Raw genomic sequence first — 22,273 nt, 5'->3', positions numbered from 1 at the left:
ATAAATTGGTACAAACTCCCTGGAGGGCAGTTTGGCACTAAGTAACAAGAGTCTTAAAAATGTGCTTGCACACAGCAATTCTACTTCGGGAGGTTTTTTTTTCCTATGGGAATTATAAAGAATGCCCACAGAGACGTAGGTACCAGGGGGTTGTTCTGCTTGGGCTCCTGGGGTTGCAGTAAACACAAATGGGCCCGCTCAGGGACTGGAAATTTCTAGATCCAAGGCAGCTCTGGCTGTGGGATTTTTTTGTCAGTCCTGTGAGCTTCTCAACCTCTCTCACTCCTTTTTAAACATTTTATTTTGAAACAATTGAGGTTTCAAAAGAATTTAAAAACTTACACAGAGAGTTCTGGTCTACCCATCACCCACATTTCCCCAAAGATAACATCTCACATAACCATAGCACATGATCAAAACCAAGATGTTGATGTGATACAATATTAACTAAACTACAGACCTTACTTAGCTTTCAGCAGGTTTTACATGCACTCTGTGTGTGTTTGCATGTGTGTGTGGGTAGGTGTCGTACTATGAAATGTTGTCGTACGTCTAGATTAATGTAACTACCACCATAATCAGGATACAGAAATGTTCCTTCTAGAAAGAAACTCTCTGAGGCTACCCTTTGTGGTCATAACTTCCCCCCCCACCCACCCACCCACCATAGACCCTGGCAGCTCCTGATAAGTTCTCCATCAATATAATTTTGCCATTTCAAGAGCATTGCATAAATGGAAGCATACAAGATGTAGCTTCTGAGATTGTTGGCTCTCCCTGGATGTGCCTGCGTCTTCTTCCTCATCTCTGCTTTCCCAAACCTTCAGCCAGTCTCATCTCCATCTGGCCCTCATTCAGACTCCGGCCATCCTCTCAGCTTCAGCCCATTGGTAAGGGGCTCTCTCTTGGTGTTTCCCCGGAGATCAGGACTCCGAAGACCTAGCGGACTTTGAGGCCAGACCACAGTGTCATTGGTCACTGGCCAGCCCGTGGACTGGCTGGCAGGAGGGCAGGTTCCCACTCCTGGGCCAGTCATCTGTGGCCGCGGGGAACAGGACATTTGATATCAGGGTAGGCCACCTCTGCCCAGCCCTACCCCAAAGAGATGAGCAAAGGAAGGTGCCCTCTGAGAGGGGGCTGGGGAGCCTGAGCTGGCACTCCACTGTGTAGTTCATTACCAACAGCCTGAACGGCTGCTGCCTGCCCGATAACCATTCCTCTTGTCCTCTTTCTAATAGAACCCCAATTTTGTGCAGATTTGGGGTGCCATGTACTCCCTGGGCCCTCCAGGGCCTTCAGGGGTTGGTTGTTCATCCGTGTGAACCAGACGTGGGAATTCCATTCCACCGGTTAACGACTCAGGAAAGCCCGTGTGCCCCGCTCGTCATTACCTGAACCGTCCTCAGGCTCCACGAGGACTGTGGGAACTGCCTGGGCTGGGAGCAGGTGCCGGGGAGAAAGGCTTGACCTCAAGGGGCCCTAAGCTTTCTTAGCATGAGATGAGGATGCTTCTGGAAAGAGGTTTTTCAGAGATCCTTACCCAGGGATGATCGGCCTGAAACTCACTGCTGCAGCAAGAACAACCTGCCGCAAAACAGAGCACAAAAACTGATAAACCAACGGTGGGGAAAAGAGGAAAGGCCAGAGAAGAGACCCTGGGAAGCCTTACCAGGCTGACAAGCAGCAGCAGAATCGCTGGGTGAGTTGCGTGTGCCGTTTGGTTCCCAGGGCCCTAAGTGAGCTCTGCTCTCTGCGACAGAGCCCCATGTGCTGGACACTCACATTTCTCCAGGCCTTGCCATGACTGGACAGGAACAGGGCCCTGCCCTCTTGTCCAGGGGCTTTTGCCTCCCTAGAGAGTGGCTGTTGTTTCTGCCTAACCACAGTGTGTAATTGTCCAAACCAGGGCACATAGGAAAGGAAAACAATGACCTGTTTCTTCTGCGGGGGCAACGGACACAAGCAAACTGGGCTATGCCTCGCTTCCAGTAAGAGCCTCCCACCTGCCCCCCCACCCCTCCCCGCTCTACCCCTCCGATCTGATACTCCAGGGTTTCCAGCCTCCATCCTATCACCATTTTGGACCGATCCGTCTTTGCAGCAGGGACCTGTCCTGTGCATGGCAGGTGTTTTTGCAGCATCCCTGGCCTCTACCCACTAGACGCCGGCAACACCTTGCCCCGAAGTGTGACAACCAAAAATGTCTCCAGGCTGCTCCAACTGTCCCCGGAGGGGCAGAGTCGTCCTGGTTGAGAACCCCCAGGTCCCACCCCCATCCCTATTTCGAGGAAGGACTTCAGGCTCAGGATGCCCCTTTGGGTTAAAGTCCATCTGGACAGTTAACAAGTTTTCTAACTTCAGAGCCCAAAGATGCAGAGGACACGGCGGGTTTTAAAGGAAGGGCCACCCCGAAGCCAGAGCGTGCTGGGAGCTGCCAGTGGGATGGGCAGAGAGGGGCCAGTGGCAAACAGAGAGAAGTGAGAAACGGGCACCTTCCTTGCCAGTGCGGTTTCATGCAAGCCTGCTTCGCCCTGCAGGTGCTGGAGCTGGTGCTGCGTGGAGAACTTCCCTGCCTCTGGAGAGTTGATCTGGGATGCAGCCCACGGGCTGGAAATGTATTTCCCCTGAGCTAAAGTATCCCCATCCCGCAGGGCCTGCCAGGAAGCAGCAGGTGTTTTATAATTGTTGAATGAATCCCAATTCCATCATAAACTTAGTGGGTGACCCGGGGTGAGGGTCTTTAGTCCCTCTGATCTTGCACCTGCTCATTTAAATAATAAAGAAGAGAATGTCTACTTGCCTTAGAATGACCTGAGGGCCTCGTCATCCATTCTGTCTGGGGCATGGGCATTTTGGAGATCTGGAAACATCTCTCTGGGGATAACCGCTATCAGCTCATGGAGGCCCTTATAATGAAAGCCAGGCCGGGAGGGAGATGACCCCTGCATTAGCACAAAGGTGACAAAGCTGCTATTTCATAGGAGTTGGGTCAAAACATGAGTGTAGGAAGAAGACATCTGCCTCATCAGAAATCAGACCATCTTGCCTTTGGAAGAAAATTAAGAGTTGCTGCAGGGCTGGGCCCTGAGCCTCAGCAGAGCTGCAACACCTACTCTCCAGTGCATTGGACTCACCCAGGACAACTCACAAGGACGTGAGGATGGACAAGTACCACACCAAGAACTGAGAGACTGCAAGCAGGAGACTCCCATCCATTAGCTGTGTGGGACTGAATCCCTCCCTCAGCTGGAAGTCAAGTGGGCATCACCATCCCAGAATCCTCAGGATTGGGGAATTAAATACGTACTAGAGTGGACTTAATGGTATTCTACTATAGACTTACTGTGATTCTAGCAATGGAGGAAATGATATCATTGATGTGGAGACAGTGGCCACTGGAGGTGCTGAAGTCAGGGAGAGGACAAAGAGGTGTAATACGGGGTAATTTCAGTACTCAGGATTGTCCTGAGTGACATTACAATGGCAGATACGGGTCATTATATATATGGCCAGAACCTACAGAATTGAGTGGGAGAGAGTGTAAACTACAATGTAAACTATAATTCACAATTGGTGGCAATGTTCCAGAATGTGTTCATCAATCGCACAGTACCACAGTACCACAGTAATGAAAGAAGTTATTGAGGTGGGGAAGGGTGGGAGGCGTGGGGAGTGGGGCATATGGGAATCTCTTATATTTTTCAGTGTAACATTTTATGTAATCTAAGTATCTCTTAAAAATAAAAAAATACATTAAAAAAAAAAGAGTTGCTGCAGGGAGATGTGTTTGCTCTTAGGTAATTAAAAAAGAAATGGGCTTTTTATTTCACTAGTGAGGAAACTGATCAGGATTCAGAGCCCCTGCTGCCTTTCCCACAGCCTGCCCCCAACTGCACTCCAAAGCCAGCAGAAATCCAGGCAGAAAAAAGCCTCAGTTGACATGGAGCCCAGTAGCTTTCAACCAGGGGTGATTTTGCCCCCAAGGAACATTTGACAATGGAAACGTTTTTATTTGTCAGAGCTGGAGTGGGGGGAGTGTTACTGGCCTCTAGCAGGCAGGGGCCAAGGAGGCTGCTAAACGTTCTACACTGCTCGGGCAGCCCCCTCAGCCAAGAGGGAGCCGGGCCCAAAGGTCAGGGTGGTGAGCTGGAGTAACCCTGATAAACCCAAGGCACTAGCCTGTGTCCTACACGGGAGGGAACTGGGGCTGCCCACAGGAGGTCTGAGGGTCTGCCCTCCTCACCCCATGCGTTTACACGGTTGAGTTAGACCTCCCGTCTCCCAGTCCTCCGACGTGGCCCTGACCCATCTGTGGGAGAACTGCTTGGCGCCACCAAAGGCCAGGGCTTGCAGGGTTGAGGGAAGACACCCGGCAGTTCTGACCTGAATCAGGTCCTCTCCAACTATGGCCACCAAGGCTGGGCTGGGCGATGCCTCCTGACTCCCAGAAGACAGCCCAGGCAGGGTACGAGGGGACACACTTCCCACCCCCCACCCCCATTGCACCTTAGAGGAGAGCCTGGCTCATCCAGGCCACTTGCTCAGGGCCAGGCGCATCGCTGGTGCCCAGAAACTGTGTTCCTCTCGTATCCCCTCCCTGCCTCTCCCGTGCTCGCCTGCTGCTAACACCTGCTCTCAGGACAGCGCCTGCAGGCACTCACACCTTAGTGGGTGTATTAGTCAGCCGAAGGGCTGCTGATGCAAAGTACCCGAAATCTGTTGGCTTTTATAAAGGGTGTTTATTTGGGGTAAGAGCTTACAGTCACAAGGCCCTAAGGAGTCCAACTCAAGGTTACTTCCTTAACAAACTGTTGTCACGTGTTAAAGCAAGATGGTTCCTGATCTCTGCGAGGGTTCAGCCTTCCTCTTTCTCTTAAGGCTCCTTGGGCCCAGCTTCTTCCCATCTCACCTGTAGGCTGGAGGGGTGATTTCATTCAGGACCTTCTTATCTGCTCAGGACTCTAGTCTCTTCAGCTGCAAACTACCAGGAGAATTGCTCAGCTCTCTCCAGGGCCCCATGATCAAGTTCTCTCCCCTGCCGTGTCTATGGAGATCTCTCTGTTTCCATGTATTGTCTTCTCTGTTCTCCCTGAGTGAGTGTCCATTTATACAGCCCACCAAGGGGGCGGGGACTCAACCCCGCACATGCTAATGATGTGGTCAAATCAAAGCCCTAATCTTAACGCAATTTAATCAAAAGCATATCAGCTGAATCTAATACAATCAAAGGGGTATCACGCCCAGAGGAACAAACCACTTTACAAACATAATCAGTGTCTCTTTTTGGAATTAATAAATAGTATGGAATTGCCACACTGGATGATGGCAGACAGTTTAGAAACACTACCCCATTTGCAAAGGGATTTCTAATTTAGCACCCATAAAACCTAGATAAAAACAAATATCATTTGCTACTTTTTTGTCAAAGCCTACATTATACATTTTGTGTCTATTGTGTCCTTTATTCTCACAGTGACTCTTCCAGGTGGTAACTATTATGCCCGTTTTTCAAATGATGAAACATAAACTAAGAGGGATCAAGTAGTTGACCCACGTCACCTAGTTGGTGGCAGAGAACAATGAGATCCAGCCTCAGGCTCTTCTCACTCCAGAGCCCAAGCTGGCTGGCAGCTGTGAGGTTTACCCAGCCTCAGAGCCATAACAGGTGTGCAGAGATGCGGCTTCCGGCGTGCTAAGAAGCCAGAGCCTCCAGCCTCAGGGTGCCCTGTCCTTTGACCCAGTGGGCCCCCCATAATTATCCTCCTCTATGTGTACCATGGTTGGAAAAGGAAGGAAAGCAGAGCCTGAGCTGCCCTGTCTCCTACAGAAGGACAGAAGCTCTGCCAGGGTAGTTTAGGCATTTGCCGGTGGGCGGCAGTGATTGAGGGAAATGGGCAGTGTTGTCTATCCCCTTGCAGGAGCAGAATCCACAGTATTTGCAAGTGACTGCCTGGAGGTTTGTCCTGCTTAATCAAGGTTTACAGAAGCTGGGGGTTTCCAAATAACCTGAGGCAGGTCCACTTTCTCAGATGCTTACATGTCATGCCCAGAGGGAACCCCAATTTTTCTAGATCTGTGGCCAGATGCATCCTCTGCTTGCTCTGAGAGGGCAGCGGGGCTGCTTGGAAAAGCAACATAGCTCAGATAGCAGGGACCAGCTGGGCACAAGCCCTCCCCTCATTCCCACTTCCGCTTCACCATGGCTAACTATTTCCTTGGACTCCTTGCCCTGCAAAATCAGCACCATAGCATTTTCTTTTTCTTTTTTTTTTTAGGAGGTACTGGACATTGAACCAGGACCTCACACATGGGAAGGAGGTGCTCAACCACTGGGCTACAGCCACACCTCACCTTCCTCCATCTCTCTGTGGTGGGCATCTGTTGATTTGGTCAGCAATATCTGTTCCCTTTTTGCAGTTACTATTCCCAAGTTTGGCTCTGAGGACCTGTTCCCACCATACTCTCTCTGTCCAGATGCTAGTTACCGGAGTCAGTGAACTCCCTTTGCTAGTTTTCTGTCACTTGCCACCCAAACAATCCTGACTGATTCAGTCAGCTTCAATGTTTCTGCGGTGCAGATGCTAGACTTCTTCTTGGTGCATTTTAGGAGATGGTTGAGAGATGTTCACGTTACAATTTGAAAATTCTAGCTTCCAGTCCCCTGCTTCAATCTGTTACATTTAAATATTTAAAATATTATCTTTTATGATTAAAAGTTAAGATATAGTCACATTAAAAAGAAACTCGGGGGAAGCGGCTGTGGCTCATTCAGTTGGGCTCCCGTCTACCACATGGGAGGCCCTGGGTTCGCGTCCGGGGCCTCCTTGTGAAGGAAAAGCTGGCCCGTGTGCCACAGAGAGTTGACGGCCTGCGCGCCGTGGAGAGCTGGCACAGTAAGACACAACAAAAGGGAGACGAGCAGATACAGAAAAAACGCCCAGCGAATGGACACAGAGAAGAGACAGCAAAAGAAAAGGAACAAGCCACAAGGGGGGGGATTAAATAAATAAATCTTTAAAAAAAAAAAAAAAGAAACACAGGAAATACAGAAAAGTATAAGGAAGAATATCCTTGTCACCCACAATTTCTCCACAGGGTTAGCAACTGCTAGGACTTTAGTATATTTCCTTTGAGTCCTTTTTACCTCTCACAATGTATGTATGTATTATAATTTTATTTTTTCACAAAGTATACCCTGATTTTATTTAACGTCATACTGTGAGCATTTTTCTCTATCTTTAAATCGTTGTAAAAACTAGGTTTTTAATGGCTGCATATAATTCCATCCTAATCGGTTCCCTAATCGCAGCTCTTTAGGGTGTTTCCTTGTCACCTCCAGTATAAAGAAGACTTTGATGAGCACGGATCACTGGATTCCTAGAAGAGGGATTTCATACCAGGGGTGTGGGTTGGACCAGGAGGGCCAGCCCTAACCCGTGTCCCCAGCAAAGAAGGGAGCCAGTGGGGCTCTTGGGCACAGCTCGGGCTGGAAGAGGTGACAGGAGGGGACATGCTTGGCCCCTCTCCCTGCTGGTTGGCTCCTCAGGAGCACACCCCGCTTCCCTGCTGCCTCCTAGAAAATCACCCTCACTCCTGTCTCTCAAAGCTTCTCTCACATTAACTTCAAAGCTAGGAAATGGCGGTTTCGATGTTATTTTCTGTCATCTCCGGAGCCAGATAATTGAGGAGGTAGTTGGAGCCTAGTCCTTTTTTCTTTGTTCTGAAATATGTGAAAACACTCTCATCTCCTGGCTTCCTTTATTCTCACTCTCACCCCCATTGCCCCCCATCCCCACCTGCAGGGATCTCAGCTTGTTTTGGGGAGCCCCCCCCCCCGGGCCACTGATGTCTGCCCTGTGGGAGGTAGAGGCCTGGCCACCCGTGCACCGACCCGTGGGTGCACTGACCGCCACCACCGCCACTCTTGTCTGAGTGAACAGGCCCTCGGGGCGCTCTCTGAGAAACTGCATAAGCCCCTGGCCTTTTGCACACCTTGGCCCAGGCCAGTCCATGCCGACATTGGCTTCATTTATCAGACGAGCTTGCTGGCCCCAGAGGCCCAAGGACGCCAGTCACCAGGCAGAGAAGTTTTTACAGGAATCAGGAGAGACCTAGGCAAACGCCTGGGGCTTATGAGACCGCAATCACCTTTTCTTTTTTTAACTCCTATTTTGAAATAATTTCAAATGTACAGGACAGTTACAAAAATAATAGAAAACCAGTACAGAGAGCTCCAATATATCCCTGTCCAGATACCCGATGTGCCAACTTTTAACATTTTGCCACATTTGTGATATCATTCTACCTACCTACCTATTTCTATCATTTATCTATTATCTCTCTCCCTCCCTATTTTCTAAACATTTGAGAACAAATTGAATAGATGGTGTTTCTTGAACACTTCACATTCCATGCGTATTTCCTGAGAACAAGGGTGGATGGTCACTTATGTAACCGCATCAAGTGTGCTTAATGGGAATCACCTTCGGCAAAAATCCTCGGTCCCTGAGCCCCGCAGGGAGCTGTCCAGGTGCTGACCTGCTGGAAAGCCGCCTTCCTGGGCCGCCTTCAGAGTTTCCCTGCCAAGGTCTCTCCTCCACGCCCCTCCCGTATCCTGCCCCGTGTGGGGCCTTCATTTCAGTGTCATTTCCTTTCACACCCTGTAACTTTCTCAGCAGTCCAAATGAAGAGGAGTCTTCATTCTGTTGATGGGCTCTCCCGCCCTCACAACTGTTTTATAAGCAATAATCTAGTTACCATGGGGACAAATTATGAGAGCAGGGGCTGAACAGCTGGCCTTCAGGGGCAGGAGGGCAGCCTGGAGAAGAGCCAGTGGGAATTCAAGTGCTGCTCGGTCACCCGGCAGGGACGGGCAGGGCTGGGCCAGTGCTCCCGGGTTTTACACCCTGCTGCCTCTCAAGCACAAGAGAGCACATTCTAACTGAAGAAAAGAAATCCGTTCTTAACACATCACATTGGGAGCCCTGACAAGGCACTTAGCAGCTGCGGAGAGGAGAGGGGCGTTCGCTGAGAGGGGCGCGTGGAAAACTCAGCTCAGACTGCCCCCGAGAGGGGGACCGAAAAAGAAGGGATGTCAGGAGGGCTGAGTGAGTGGGGGGTAGAGACAAATCAGGAGGAAAGGGGAGAAACACGCCTGCCTGAATCCACGGGCAAGGAAAGGCTGAGCAAGCCGTCGATCTCACCCAGAGGTTTAGCACGTCCGAGAGCTCAGCCCGCCTCCTGGGTCCCTGGCCTACCAACTCGGACGGGAAGCACCATTTGGTGACCCAGCTTCCCCCAGGAGGAAGACGGGGGAGTTGGTCTCCTGGTTCTTGAAGCCAGGGTCCCCAAGCCCTGAGCTCCCCAGTGACTGTCTAGCCTACCCCTCCCCGTTTGCCCAGAACAGCCCCTGCTCCACCGCTGAGCCCAGGCCCCACATGCCTGGGCCCTGGCAGCCTCCCAAAGCCCCCTGCTGCCGCGTGCCCGCCTGTGGTGCGGAGGACGCCCATGTGCTGGGGCCTGAGCGTGCCATTCTCCTCCACGCACTCTAATTTGGCCATTTCTACGGCAAATTACTTCTCTGACCTTCAGATTTCTCATCTGGAGATGGCAGGTGGCATTGTCCTGGGCCACAGGTCTGTTGTGAGAACCACTTGCACTGACTCATGGGAGCATCTAGCAGAGGGTGAGGCACGTCACTCGTGTTATTTGTAGGAGGTCATAATAGTATCATGATCAGCCAGCCCTGCTGAGGGGCCAGCTCTGCCCCGAGCTCCAGCCTTGCTCTGGCCTTGCCCAGTTCTGCCTGCCCCCCCCTCCCCATCTTTCTGGGCTCTCCTCTCTCTCCCCCAACACCCTATCAAACACACACACACACCCTTCGGGCTTGAGGATCATGGCCATTCAAACTTGAACTGGATCTGCTGAGAAGGGCCAGTATCCTTCTTCCGGCACCACTGGTGCTGCCGGCAGCTCCTTCATCTGTCTGTTACTGATCCTTCCACGTTTGTATTGGTGGCCACATCACTCTGATCTGGAGCTCAGGATTCCCCCACCCATCTCCCCACTACACGGAAGGTGGAGCCCACTGGCTTCTAAATGAACCAGTCAGTGTGTAAAAGAAGATGGAAGGAAGATGGAAAGAGAGAGGTTAGACTAGGTCTGCTGTGTAACAAACAACCCTGCAAATCTCAGGAGCCTAAGTAAACTTTTTTCTTGCTCATGCAGTGTCCATCAGAGATCAGCAAGGACGGTCTACTCCTTGTAATCCCCTGGGGATTCAGAATGGCAGATGCATCTTGACTCATACCTCCAAACTCACAAGGGGAGTAAAAGAGAGGGTGGCAGAGCCCTCAGTGGCTCCTAAACCTTCCACCTGGAAATGACACATTACGTCTGCCCATGTTTCATTGGCAAAGGCATCTCCTCTGGTAAAGCCTGACTTAAGGGCAAGAAAGGAAACTTCTCCCATCAGGGGATACAGGGCATCGAAATATACACTTTCCTACTGTGCATGAGAGAAGGCACATCACCAACCACCCCTCCTTCCCAGGGCAGCCAGCCCCCCCCTCCACCCCCAAAGGGCCAGGAAGAGGCTGCCTGGCCAGAAGACCCTTCCTCCTCCCAGACCTAATGGGGCATTTTCCTTGACATGAACACAAGGTGCATTTTGCAAAGCTGGACGTGCACATGGGCATTCGTGTTTCTAATTAAGATGTAATGCAGGAAACCATTGGATTTGCTCAAATTGGCCCAGGAGTCAGAGCTGAAGTTTTATGAAACTCATCAACCACCGGGGACTGCATGAATTATTGAAAGGAAAGAAAAAGAAGCCCGAGGAGGAAGGGCTGCTCCATTATTCATCAGGCCCGGAGTCCCCAAGTCCCCAAGTCCCCAAGCACAGCTGCTGGCTTTTACACCTACAGCATTTTCCCATTATGTCGTCTACAGCGAACATTACAAACACATCACACTGCAGCCTCCAAGCAGGACGCCTGCCCACGCCATCCACTGCCTGTCTCGTTATCTGAATGAGCCCGTGGCCACACCGCGGGGTAGGGGTTTGGGGGTTCGCTGTCCACCCACCTTCCCATCCCAGGGTTCTCTGCTCACAGGCCCCCAAACTCCTCAAAACAACCAGCAGGTCTTTCACACACCATCTCCCACTTGCCACTTCAGTTCCATCCCCCTCCGCTCCCCACCCCCACCTACCCCAGACCATTGGCCTGGCCCCAAATGTAACTTTATCTTCTCATGCCTTTCCTCATGCTGGCCCCTCTGCTTGAGACTCCCTTTCCGTCCCTTTGTCTACCTAGTGAATTCCTTTTCATCCTCCAAGACCACATCCGAAAAAGGGAAACTAACTTCTGTTGGGAGTCTACCATGTGTCAGATGCTTGCGCCAACATGATCTCACCGAAGTGTCACAAGAACCCAGCCGAGGTACATGGTATCACCAGCACTGGCTACGTAATTTGTTGGGTCCCGTGCAAAACAAAGACATGGGCCTCCTGTTCAAAACAAGAATTTCAAGGTGGCAACAACGGAGTATTAAACGAAGCACAGGACCCTTCCAGGCACAGTGCTCTGTGTGACTGCACAGCTGGCACACACATGAAGCTGGCTCTTGTTATCACCTGTTACAGAGATAGAAACAGGAGTGCAGAGAGGTTAAGTAAGTTTCCCAGGTCACACAGCTAGTTGGGAGTAGAGCCAGGTCGAAGACTGGTCCATCTAATTCCAACCCCCTTCCTCTCAACCATCTGCCTCGAGATGGGCACTGCAAGATGACCCAGAGATCAGCGATGTACAGATCAAAGAGGGGAGCCATCGAGCAGCAAGTGGGCATTTTAGGGTCCCTCAGCCAGTGTCCGTGGGATGTCATCCACTCCTCCAGCCACTCCTCATACCCAGCCTCAGGTGGCCTGCTCACCTGGTCCCACCCCCTTCAGTTGGCTGAGGTCATGACTGCTGCCCAGCAGAGGTGACCCTGCAGGACTCGCGTCCCAGGCCAGCCTCCATGACCTTTGCTGGGTACATTCATTGCAGACCTTGGGGAAGGCATCTTTCCTGGCTACCATGCCCATTTTTCATCTTTGTCATGTCACTGATCCAGCTCTACCCATGGTTTTGTTTTGTGGTTTCCCTTTGACAGATATAATCTTTGGAAATCCATTCTGCTTATATTCATTCGACAAATATTAACTGTATACCTACTATGTGCCAGGCCTTCTGCCTTTTAGGAACTCAGCACAGCAAAGAGATGGACAGTAGATTCACTGTTGCCATACAGGTAAAAGCTGAACAAGAGGTTCCCAGACCAAGAGGAAGGAGGGAGGAATTAGCTATTGGTCACAGGGAGCCATCTGAGTAAGGTCTTGAAGGATGAATAGGAGTATGGCAAGTGGAAAAGAGGGCGAGCCAAGCAGAAGGAACTAACATAATTGGAAGAGTTTGGGGGTGACGGGAGCTGAGAGTTTGAGAGATGTGGCACCCCTTCCAGTTAAGAGATGTGGGTAAGAGGTCTTTCCATCAGGGAATCCTGGGGGGGGGGCGCATTCCTAGAGTAGGAGGAAGAGAAAAGGCTGGGAATCTTACAGGCCTAAAATGCTATCCATAGAAACCCGGTGTATCCTTTCCAAAAGGCTTCAGCTGACCCAACTCCACATGGGAAAATGTCCTCCTCTGCTGCCCCAGGTCAGGAGCTCTTAGCGACACGGGGACTGCTGCCAGGGCTACTGCCTTGCAGTTTTCAACGAATAAGTTTGTGGCTGATGTCTCATTATTTGGCAGCTTCCTTTTGCCCCCCTCCACCCCCCACATACCTACTCCCTCTGCCTGACCACTTCCTGGTTGGTAGGGTTTTACAGGCCACCTAATGGCCCATGACCTGGCTTGCTGAGCTCATGTCCTGCAGGTTCCTCCTTGGAGGGCCCCGCCCACTTAGAGCAGAGGCTGCCAGTATGTGAGCCAGCTGCACAAACAGGTGGGACGAATGAGCCTCGGAGGCTGCCATTACAGAGAAACGGAGACAGGCGAATACTCAGGCCAGAAAGGGCTAACTCGCGTCCACCCGCGGACAGGCCCCCTGGCTTCAGCTGCAGCCTTCAAATTAGTCATTGGTTGACAAATATTAATCGAGCACCTACTGGGTGCTGGATCCAGAGAAGAGGGGAGACAGATAAGCTGGGGGCTGGGGATGCATCTGGAGAAATAACGGATGTGGGTTGCGACATTTATTTTACATTTATATCCATTTTTCAGCTTAGAAGGGTAAACAATTTGTGTAACACCGCAGGAAAAAATCATAGCAAGCTTTCAAAGTACAAGTCCTGCAGCCAGACAAACCTGGGCTGCAACCCTGGCTCTGCCATTTGCCAGCTGTGTCCTCAGGCTCTGTGCCTCAATGTCCTTGTCTGTGAAATGGGGTTGTTGTGAGGGTTAAACGACAATGCAGAGCCTTCTGAAAGCTGTCTGGCACGCAGTAAGTGCTCAGTAAATACCAGCTGATGTCGTTACAAAGCTGGAGTTTGGAAGGCAACTCCACGCAAGGCGGGGGGGTGGGGGCTCTCAGCCAGGCCCCGCGCGACCTCCGGAGGTTTCTCCCTCTCCCACCCCGGGGCCCAGGTCTCCGCAGGCAAACCACGCGAGGCGCTTCCCTCGCCCGGCAGCACCGGGCGTGGGGTCTCAGCGTCCCTCCGGGTCGCGGATTCCGCGCGCAGCTCGCGGAGGAGAGACCCCGCCCCGGCCCCGCCCCGCCCCCGGCCCCGCCCTCTCCGGGTCCCCGCGCGAGCTGCGGCGGCGGCGGCGGCGGCGGCCACGGTCACCCGCGCGGAGCGGCGCGGCCGGACGCGACCGGACAGACGGGACGGGAGCCCGGGGCGGCAGCGCGCGCTCCTTGCGGCCCCGCGCGCCCTGCGGGCCAGGGACGTCGGCCCCGACGCGGGGCCCCGGCGCTCGGGCGAGGTAAGAGCGGGGCAGGGCGGCGAGCGGCTCCCGCCTCCGCGGGCAGCGTGCGGAGGGCTCCCGCCGGCCCCGGCCCCCGCGCCGGGCAGTCCCCTCCGTGGCCGCGCCGCTGGGGACAGGGGCTGCCGAGCCCCCGGGATGCGCGCACCCTGGCCCCGCGGCGTGGAGGAAGGGGCAGGGGGGTGGGGGCGCGGGTGAGTGCGGGTGTGCACGCGCTCCAGGGGCGCGGGGAGGCGATGCCACCCCCCTTTCCGGGAGCCGCTGGTCCCTTCTTGATGCCCGCTCAAAGCCGAGGGCAGACGACGGGCTGGAAGGCGCCGGCAGATCCGGAAACGTCGGGGGAAAGCCCGCAGCCCCTGCTGGGGGCCGAATGCCCAGGGGGGGTGTCCGCGCGGGTCGGACGCCCCGCTTGTCCCAGCCCGTGGGGGGGCTTCTCTTCCCGGCCGGTCCGACCCGTTCGCGGGTCCCCCTGCCCCAGCCCTCCTCCCGTGCAGAGATGGGCACCGGGCGATGGCGGCGAGGGGGACCCCCGCAGGCAGTGCGGGGTGTGGGGAATGGTGCCCAGGCACACACGGAAACAATTGTCCCAGTCTCTCTAAAGCGCCCCACCCCCACCCCGTTTTCCTTGCTCCAGCCTGTCTCTGCCCTCATCTTTAATTTGGCTGCTCAAAATTTCCAAAGTGAAGTCACATTATCGCCTGGCCCGAGTAGGACGTGCAGATAATTCCCGGGAGCCTGGCTGGGGAGGGAAGAGGCTCATGTGCTGAAACATCCAGCCCTGACAGCGCCAGAGCCCTGCGGGGACCAGTACCAGGTGCTCTCACCCCACCCGGAACACCTGCCAGTTGGTGGTGAGAAGGGAAGGGCTGCCCACTCGCACAGGACAGGGTCCCCACGTGGGAGCCCCTCTGGGTTTAAGAGATGTCACACCCTGGCTGTCACCAGCAGTGGCTCCTGCTCCAAGTCTGTCCCAAGGAATACAAAATGCCACCTCCCCTCCCTGCTACCCTCACCTCCACACAGCCAGGGGCCTGATGAATTAATAGCAGAGTGTTGGAGCGGGGGGTAGGCTTTGGCCTGGCTCGTATGTCCCAGTTTCAGGACTGCTGGCATCTCGGTGACAGATCTATTGAACCTCATTGCAGACGCCGTGGTGTCTCCCGCCTGTTTGAGCAGCCCCAGCCCCGCCTGGCTTTTCTGCTAGCTCGGGCAGTTGGAGGCAGCTGCAAGTACCCCCGTGGGGGGAGCAGGACCCCTAAAGGGCCTAGGAAGGGTGCGAAAGCCCCATTTGTACCTGTACCCCCACCCCACGTGGCCGACAGCGGATGGCCTGAGGGGACCAGGTGGAGCCAGGACTGCCCTGTCCGCGTAAGCCTGGAGGGACAGAGCCTGGCAAGCGGCTCCACCCGCGGGGCTACCGGGGCTATGGGAGCCCCCGCCTCCCGCTGGCTCCATGGCGGGCCCCTTCCGGCCGCACGCGTGTTCTGAGCTCAGCCCTTCTCAGGCCTTGGACACCAGGTGGTAATGGGGGGAGAACTTATTCTCCAGAGCTTGGAAATAAGCTGGGGGTGGGGCAGGAGATGGGGGTGCCCCATGTTTCACACTTGGCTGGAGGAGGCAGGCCTTATGTGATGGTGAACACCATGTGTTCCAACCTGGCTGTGACACAGCCAAGTCACAGAAGTCCCCGGAGGTTCAGGTCCCCCCTCCGTGACATGGGGGCGGTGATAATGTCTGTCGAGCACATGGAAGAGCTCGGGGCTGGCGGCCACAGTCCCTGCCCCCCTTCCCAGCCTGAGGCTCAGACCTGGGACTCGAGGGGCTCACCCGGCCGCCTGCCGCCCTCCGAGCTGGGGGAGGGCTGGGTTTTCGTATCAGGGTGGCTCACGGATTCAGATCAGATTTGCAAAAAGTGAGCAAGAGGAGCTGGCGCCCAGCCTCGACCAAGCCTGCCTTCGGGGTTGCTGGTGCTTCTAGCCGTCCGCACAGCCGCCAGGGGCTTGCTGGGCATGCGCCTAATCTTTCACTCCGTCCTGGGCTCCAGGGGCTGTCTTACTCCCTGACAGAATTAGGGCCAACTCCATGTGACTTCAGGGGCACCAGGAGAGCCCTCTGCCCTCCAAATATCATTCCATCCCCCTAAACCTAGTGCTGCCCAGCCCTTAATATTCTACCATTAGAGAGCCGTTCCTTTGGCTTGTAGCTCTTGCCCCGGCCACGTCAGTTACTAAAGCTTTCAGGGCATGCGAGGGGAGAGGGAGAGCATAAGAACAGGGGAAAGGAGAGAAGGCTGGGGAACGTGGGAGATGGAAGGTTGCTCTCTGCCAGTCCCACAGTTCTGCAGAGAAGGGCCCAGCTGCTGAGACTAAGGAGGCCCCAGGGAGGGGAAAGGCGGCAGCCGGCAAGGAAAGTTGTGACGCTCAGGTGGCAATTCTCGGCAGGTGTGTGAGGTGGGCGGCCTGCTGAGGCAGCAGGTGTCTGTTGGAGACTTGGCATCACTTTGGGATGGCTGGGGTGGGGCCCAGCAGCCTGCTCTGGAGGTGAAGTGGCCTCCAAGCCAAAGCGTCCCCTGAAGCCAAAGCGTCCCCCGAAGCCAAAGCGGCCTTCCTTTGCGGGCCGCCTGTCTCCCCTGTAGAACCCGGCCTCGTGGGGTTTGCTCCACTCCCCAGCGGGTGCTGTGTGCATTCGGAGGCCCTGGGCTCACTGCTGCTCGTTTAAAACAGTCCGTGACAATTTGCTCCATTGCCCGAATGAGGACCTAGCCCCTGCCTGGGCTGGGCCGGGCCAGGGGGCCGGCAGCACCTGTGTCTCCCTGACCATCCCCACACCCCACCTCCTGCCTCTTCTCGAAAGTTCACCCAGGCCCTGGTTCTCCTGGGCTGGGAGGCCTGGGTACGGGGCTGGGCTGGGGCCACCCTGCAAGGCCTTGGCTGGGGCACGCGTGGCGGTTGGGGTGGGAACTGACCCCCCTGCCCGAGCAGCCCAGGGCCTGGCTCGTGGGGTGGGGGAGGGGCAGGCTGACATCACTGGGACCCTCGGGGTCTGACCTCATGGCCAGGCCTGGCTCAGACGCACGGGTGATGAGCAGTTGGCAGCTGGTTCTGGATGCTTCTGAGGACAGAGCTCCACCCAGAGGGTAGAGTTCATAGGTCAGCAGTATGACCAGTTGGCAGGGAGCTCCCAAGGGGTCGCTTTTCCTAGGGTTTGTTTCCAACCACGTCTTTTCATGAATAGTAACGATGATGACGGCAGCTCTTTGTTCACTCCATAACAAACATTTATCAAGCACCTACTGTGTGCCAGCTACTGTTCTAAATAAGAAGCCTCTATTTTTTTTTAATATTTCTGTTTTGTTTTGTTTTTTAAGATTTATTATGTTTATTTCTCTCCCCTTCCCCCCTGTTGTCTGCACTCTGTGTCCATTCGCTGTGTGCTCTTCTGCGTCTGCTTACATTATCCAGCGGCACTGGGAAACTGCATCTCTTTTTTGTTGCGTTATCTTACTGCATCAGCTCTGTGTGTGTGTGGCGCCACTCCTGGGTGGGCTGCGTTTTTTTTCATGCAGGGCAGTTCTCCTTACGGGGCACACTCCTTGAGTGTGGGGCTCCCCAACACAGGGGCACCCCTGCGTGGCACGGCACTCTTTGGGCCAGCTCACCACACGCGTCAGGAGGCCCTGGGGATCGAACCCTGGACCCTCCATATGGTAGGCGGATGCTCTATCGGTTGAGCCACGTCCGCTTCCCTAACAAGGCTCTATTGACATTTTGCACCCTGGGGTAGGTTTAATTACATATTCCAGAAAGCTGTATTCTTAATCTTAATCCATTCCTGTGGGTGTAAGTAGGACCTTTTGGGGATATTTTCAGTTGAGGTGTGGCCAACTGGGTCGGGGTACGGCTCGGTCCTGTTACTGAAGGCCTCGGAAAGAAGGCCATGGAGAGAAGGCCATGGAGAGAAGGCCAGGGAGATGCGTGAGACGCGGGACGTCAGCAAAACCCACAGGAGAAAGGGGAGGATATTGCCATGTGGCAGGAAAGCCAAGGACACCACAGTCTCTTCACCTTGCCGACTCCTCAGTTTTGGACTTCTCCTAACCTGAAAACTGTGAGCCAGTAGCTGCTGGTTGTTTAAGCCGAGCCGCCGTGTGGTGTTTATTTTAGCAGCTGGGAAACAGGCAGGCCGCGTGGTCTCTGCCGGGGACTGCCCTCTGCATCTTTCCATGTCTAGCAGCACCCTGCTCTACCCGCTAGGTGCCAGCAGCACCTCCCCTCAGCTGGGACAACCCACGGTGTCTCCAGACGCTGCCACATGTCCCTGGTGGGCGAAAAGAGCCCCTGTGGAGAGCCACTGGGGATACAGCTAGGAATAAAGCAGACAAAAATCAATCCGGCTCCCTTCGGAGCGAACGTTCCAACGAGGAAGACAATAAATCTGCTAAATATATAGTAGGTTGCCTGGGGGAACTGCTAGGGAGAAAGCCAAAGCAGGTTGGGGGGCGGGGGGTTGCCGTTTAAACAGGGGCATCCGGAGAGCAGGTGGCATTTGAGCTGAGGCCAGAAGCCAGGAGTGGAAGTCAGGGGAAGAGAACCTCCAGGAGCAAGGGGCAAGGGGGTGTGGCTGAGGCAGAGTGACCGAGTACCACACGCTAGGGGGCTTAAAACGACTCAGAAGTCCAAAGCCAAGGTGTCAGCAGGGCGCCAGGGGATGGCTCCTCCTCGGCCTTCCAGCCGCGGGCGCCTGCGGCAGACGTCCTGTGCCGGGCTCCAGGCGCACCTGCCTCCGTCTTCCCAGGCCTGAGCCCTTTGCCTCCATCTCCTCGTCCCTTCTTTCATTTTATAATAACGAAAAGCAGGCATTTGGAGGAAATTGAGAAAATATGAATATGGACTTTGTATTTGATGATATTAGGGAATGATTGTCAGTTTTCTTAGGCATGAAAAGAGTAAACCAATTATGGAGAGAGTGTCCTTAATCTTAGGATTTGCAGAGTGCGTTATTTAGGGGTAGACCCTCGCAATCTACAGTTTACTAATAAATGGCCCTGCGTCTCCCGTTCTCTTAAGGACGTCAGGCTTAACGGGACGGATCTGGGTGATGGGGAGGCCCCGGCAAGGCAGCCTGCAGGCTGTCGGGCACGTGGACTTGTCTGTGCGCTCGCGGGCTGTGAGGCCCCTCTCGGGAGGCGTGTGACCTGCCCCGCCGCGCGGGGGGGTGTCCGTGTGCATTTGGCCCGGTGGCTTCCTGGCAGGTGGCTTCAGGCTCTGTGCTCCGTGGTCTGTGGTTCTGGGTCTTACGGGACATCTGGGGACCTCCGACTTCACAGGACAGGCCCCGCCTGGGAACACACCCTCCACCCACCCCCACGCCCCCCTTGCGGGAGTCTTTGCTCCTTGGCTCGCTCAGAGGCCATGCCCGGCAGGGGGTGGGCCTGTCGGCCCCATGCCCAGAGGTCATCCCCCTGCTCAGGGTGGGGAGAGTTGGGGAGGGCAGCCGTGGCTTCCCACCCACGAGCCTGCTCAGGGGGCTGCAGCAGGGGGTACCTGCGGAGGGAGAGGCGCTGGAGAAAGGTTCAAGGCCCAGTTACTCTTGCTGTGTGACCTAGGGAAGTCCCCACTCCTCTCTGGGCCACCATTTCCCATCCGTCAAGGAATGAGATGCGAGAGAGGGTTTGTTTTCTCCACACACGTTTCTGGAACACCTACAGGAGCCAAGGGTTGGTTGTGCTTTAGGGAATAGAGCAGCCCCTCCCTTGAGGGGCAGCCCCTCCCTTGAGGGGCTTCCAGCCTTTAATCTCTGAGACCCCCAACCCCAGTTTCTGGAACTCAGTGTTGTCACGGTTCTTTGAAAATAAATCTGGACACAAGAACCGATGAGCAGAGCAAACCGAGCTGTGGAGAGACGCAGAGAAGTTGAAGGCTAACGAATGACACAGAAAACAGAGGCCCAAAGAGGGTGCCACGTCTCTGGTGTGGCTTCGTGGAGGCCTCAGCTGTCCAGATGACCCCCTGCCTGCTGGGTGGAGCCGTGGTCCACAGACCACCTGGGAACCATATAACCGATTTGGGGAGGGGGTGTGCTTTATCGCCAGCTTCAGGCAAGGTGTGGCCAGGCTTGGGGGGCCTGTGTCCGGCTCCCACCACCGTCCACCGAAGGACCTGGAGCAGACCACTCGCTCACGCAGCTTTCTTCATTGCTCAAAGCAGAGGATAATAGGGTTGTTGGGAGGGCTTTTTGTTTTTTGGTTTGTGTGTTGGGACTTGGTTGCAAGTACAGGGAACTTTACAGCTGAGAAACCCAAGGCTCAACTTGCCCACAGTCACCAAGTTAATAAGTGGCAGAGCTGAGATTTGAACCCAGGTCTCTGGGAAGCCACAGCCTGTGAGCGCCTTCCACCCAGAGTGGCTCAAGCCGTAGAAGGGGTAAGGCATGCCCTGGAACCCAGGGGTGGGCCTCACTGCCCGATTTCAGGAGGACCTGCCGTCGGGAACTGGAGAGGCTCCAGGGTTCTCGGGGCCCCTCCAGCCCCAGGCCTGGCGGGTCCCTCTGCAGATGGGGGGTCTGGAGCTCCAGGCGGCGGACTTGAACTTGAATACTGCTCAGGCAGTCCTCAGAAGAAGGGTCTGATTGGGCCAGCTTAGATCAGGTAGCAGCCTCTGGACCAGCCATCCAGAGTCAGTGGCGTGGCTACAGGGCCCCTCTTGTAGCCCGGGCCCAGGCCACGGGTGAGCCAACAGGCCAGAGGACCTGACAGTGAGCAGAGCAATTCTCTGAAGTATGGTCTGCAGTCCCACATGCCCCCTAAATTCCAGAAGATGGTGGCTGAGAGTAATTTCCACCACCCCTGGGGCATCTGGTTTGTAACAGGTACTTACTGCATTATTTAATTCAGGCCCGCAATGGTCCTTGGCCGTTGGCCGTATCTATCCCCACTTTACAGAGGAGGAGACAGACTCAAAGAAGTTAAGTAACTTGCCTAAATTCATATGGTTGATAAGTGGCAAAATAGGGATTCGAGCCTGGGCCTCTCTGATGATAGCAAGCTTCACTGAACTACCCTGAAGCCCCAGTACCCCGGGAAGAGAGGCATTAAACCAGAGAGAGGGAGGCTTGGAGGACAAAGGAGGACAGCGCATTGCAAGAGCTGCATTTGGGAAAGAGGATTACTTACTGTTTAATGACACTCACTGTTCATTGTTTTTATTTTCTGATCATAGACGTAGTTCCTGTTTATTGCAGAATGATTGGGAAATGAGACCCACTGTGTATAATTCCAGGGGGTAGAATAGAAATTGGCAGAGAAAGAAGGTACCAGGGTGGACTCTCAGGCAGACGTCTCGCTTGGAGCTGCCACCTGGCAGGGGAGCCCCCCCCCCGCAGTGTTCCAGCAAGGCCGCAGGGGGTGCACCTGCTCCTGGAGGCTGGTCTTCCCAGAGGGAGACCGTGTGCCACCAGCTCAGACACATGCCCAAGGGCAGAAAGGAAGAGGAGGCAGCTGGGGGGGAGGGGATGCTGTTCCCACGTAGAAAGGACCCATCGTCTTCCAGGCTGGCATGGTGGGGGAGTGGGGGGGGGAGATAAAGAGCCCCTGGAGTAAGCGGTGTTAGAATCGGTCTCCCAATGGGGGTTTTGAGCAAAAGTGCCACAGCTGCGGCAGGAATTCTCTCTGCAGCTTGGCATGGGGGGCCCAGATGGGCAGGAAGGAAACCCTGGCTCAGGTGAGAGCACCTGGGAGGATGGCATGCCCACTCCTGGGGGCCTGGGGTGAAGAGACAGGCAGCAGAGCAAACGGGGGCCCTGGGTGGTTCCTTTAAGACAGGGGTTCTTGGCCAGGGGTCCATGGGTGTGAATTTAAATTCAGAAAAGCATTCTTCTTGCGGGGACGTGTTGGGGTGGGTGTGCTGTATTTATTAAGTAACAGTGTAGCGTGGACTTAGTAAGGCATCCGTGTTTGTCACCTGGCTGGCAAAGGGGACCATGGGTCAAAAAAGGCTAAGAACTCCTGTTTTCAGAGAGGCCGAGAGTAACGATCACAGCTCACACGTCTCCTAAGCTTCGCTGCGTCTGCCTTGGTGGGCACTGCCTTACGCTCACGGCTCTTCCACAGATCAGGCTGCCCTGGGAAGCGCTAGCCCTGGAACGCAACCAGGCTCTGAATGATTACCCCGTGACCCCCATATTTTGCGGTAAACGGAGGGTGGAATTTGGAGCTCGTCCACTCTGTGTAATCTTGGGTGAGTTATTTTACCTCTTCCAACCTCTGATTCCTCACCTCTAAGAGGAGAGGGAGAGCAGCTCCGGCTAGGGTC

The 22,273-nt window shown here is 54.7% G+C and overlaps 1 protein-coding gene across 4 annotated transcripts in view; it reads left to right on the top strand.

Moving 5' to 3' along the window:
* The first annotated feature begins 13,810 nt into the window (after positions 1 to 13,810).
* CACNG5 (calcium voltage-gated channel auxiliary subunit gamma 5) overlaps positions 13,811 to 22,273 on the top strand; it is a 43,837-nt gene continuing 35,374 nt past the window's right edge. The window contains exon 1 of one of the 4 annotated variants that reach the window (XM_058284581.2): positions 13,811 to 13,964. The gene's annotated coding sequence lies outside the window, so the exon portion shown is untranslated. The remainder of the gene's footprint in view (positions 13,965 to 22,273) is intronic. The other 3 variants (XM_058284584.2, XM_058284582.2, XM_058284583.2) reach the window with 3 other exon arrangements.

This window comes from Dasypus novemcinctus, chromosome 21 (assembly GCF_030445035.2).
Source record: "Dasypus novemcinctus isolate mDasNov1 chromosome 21, mDasNov1.1.hap2, whole genome shotgun sequence".
Classification (NCBI taxonomy): Eukaryota; Metazoa; Chordata; class Mammalia; order Cingulata; family Dasypodidae; genus Dasypus; species Dasypus novemcinctus.
This window is presented reverse-complemented; position numbering and strand designations above follow the sequence as displayed.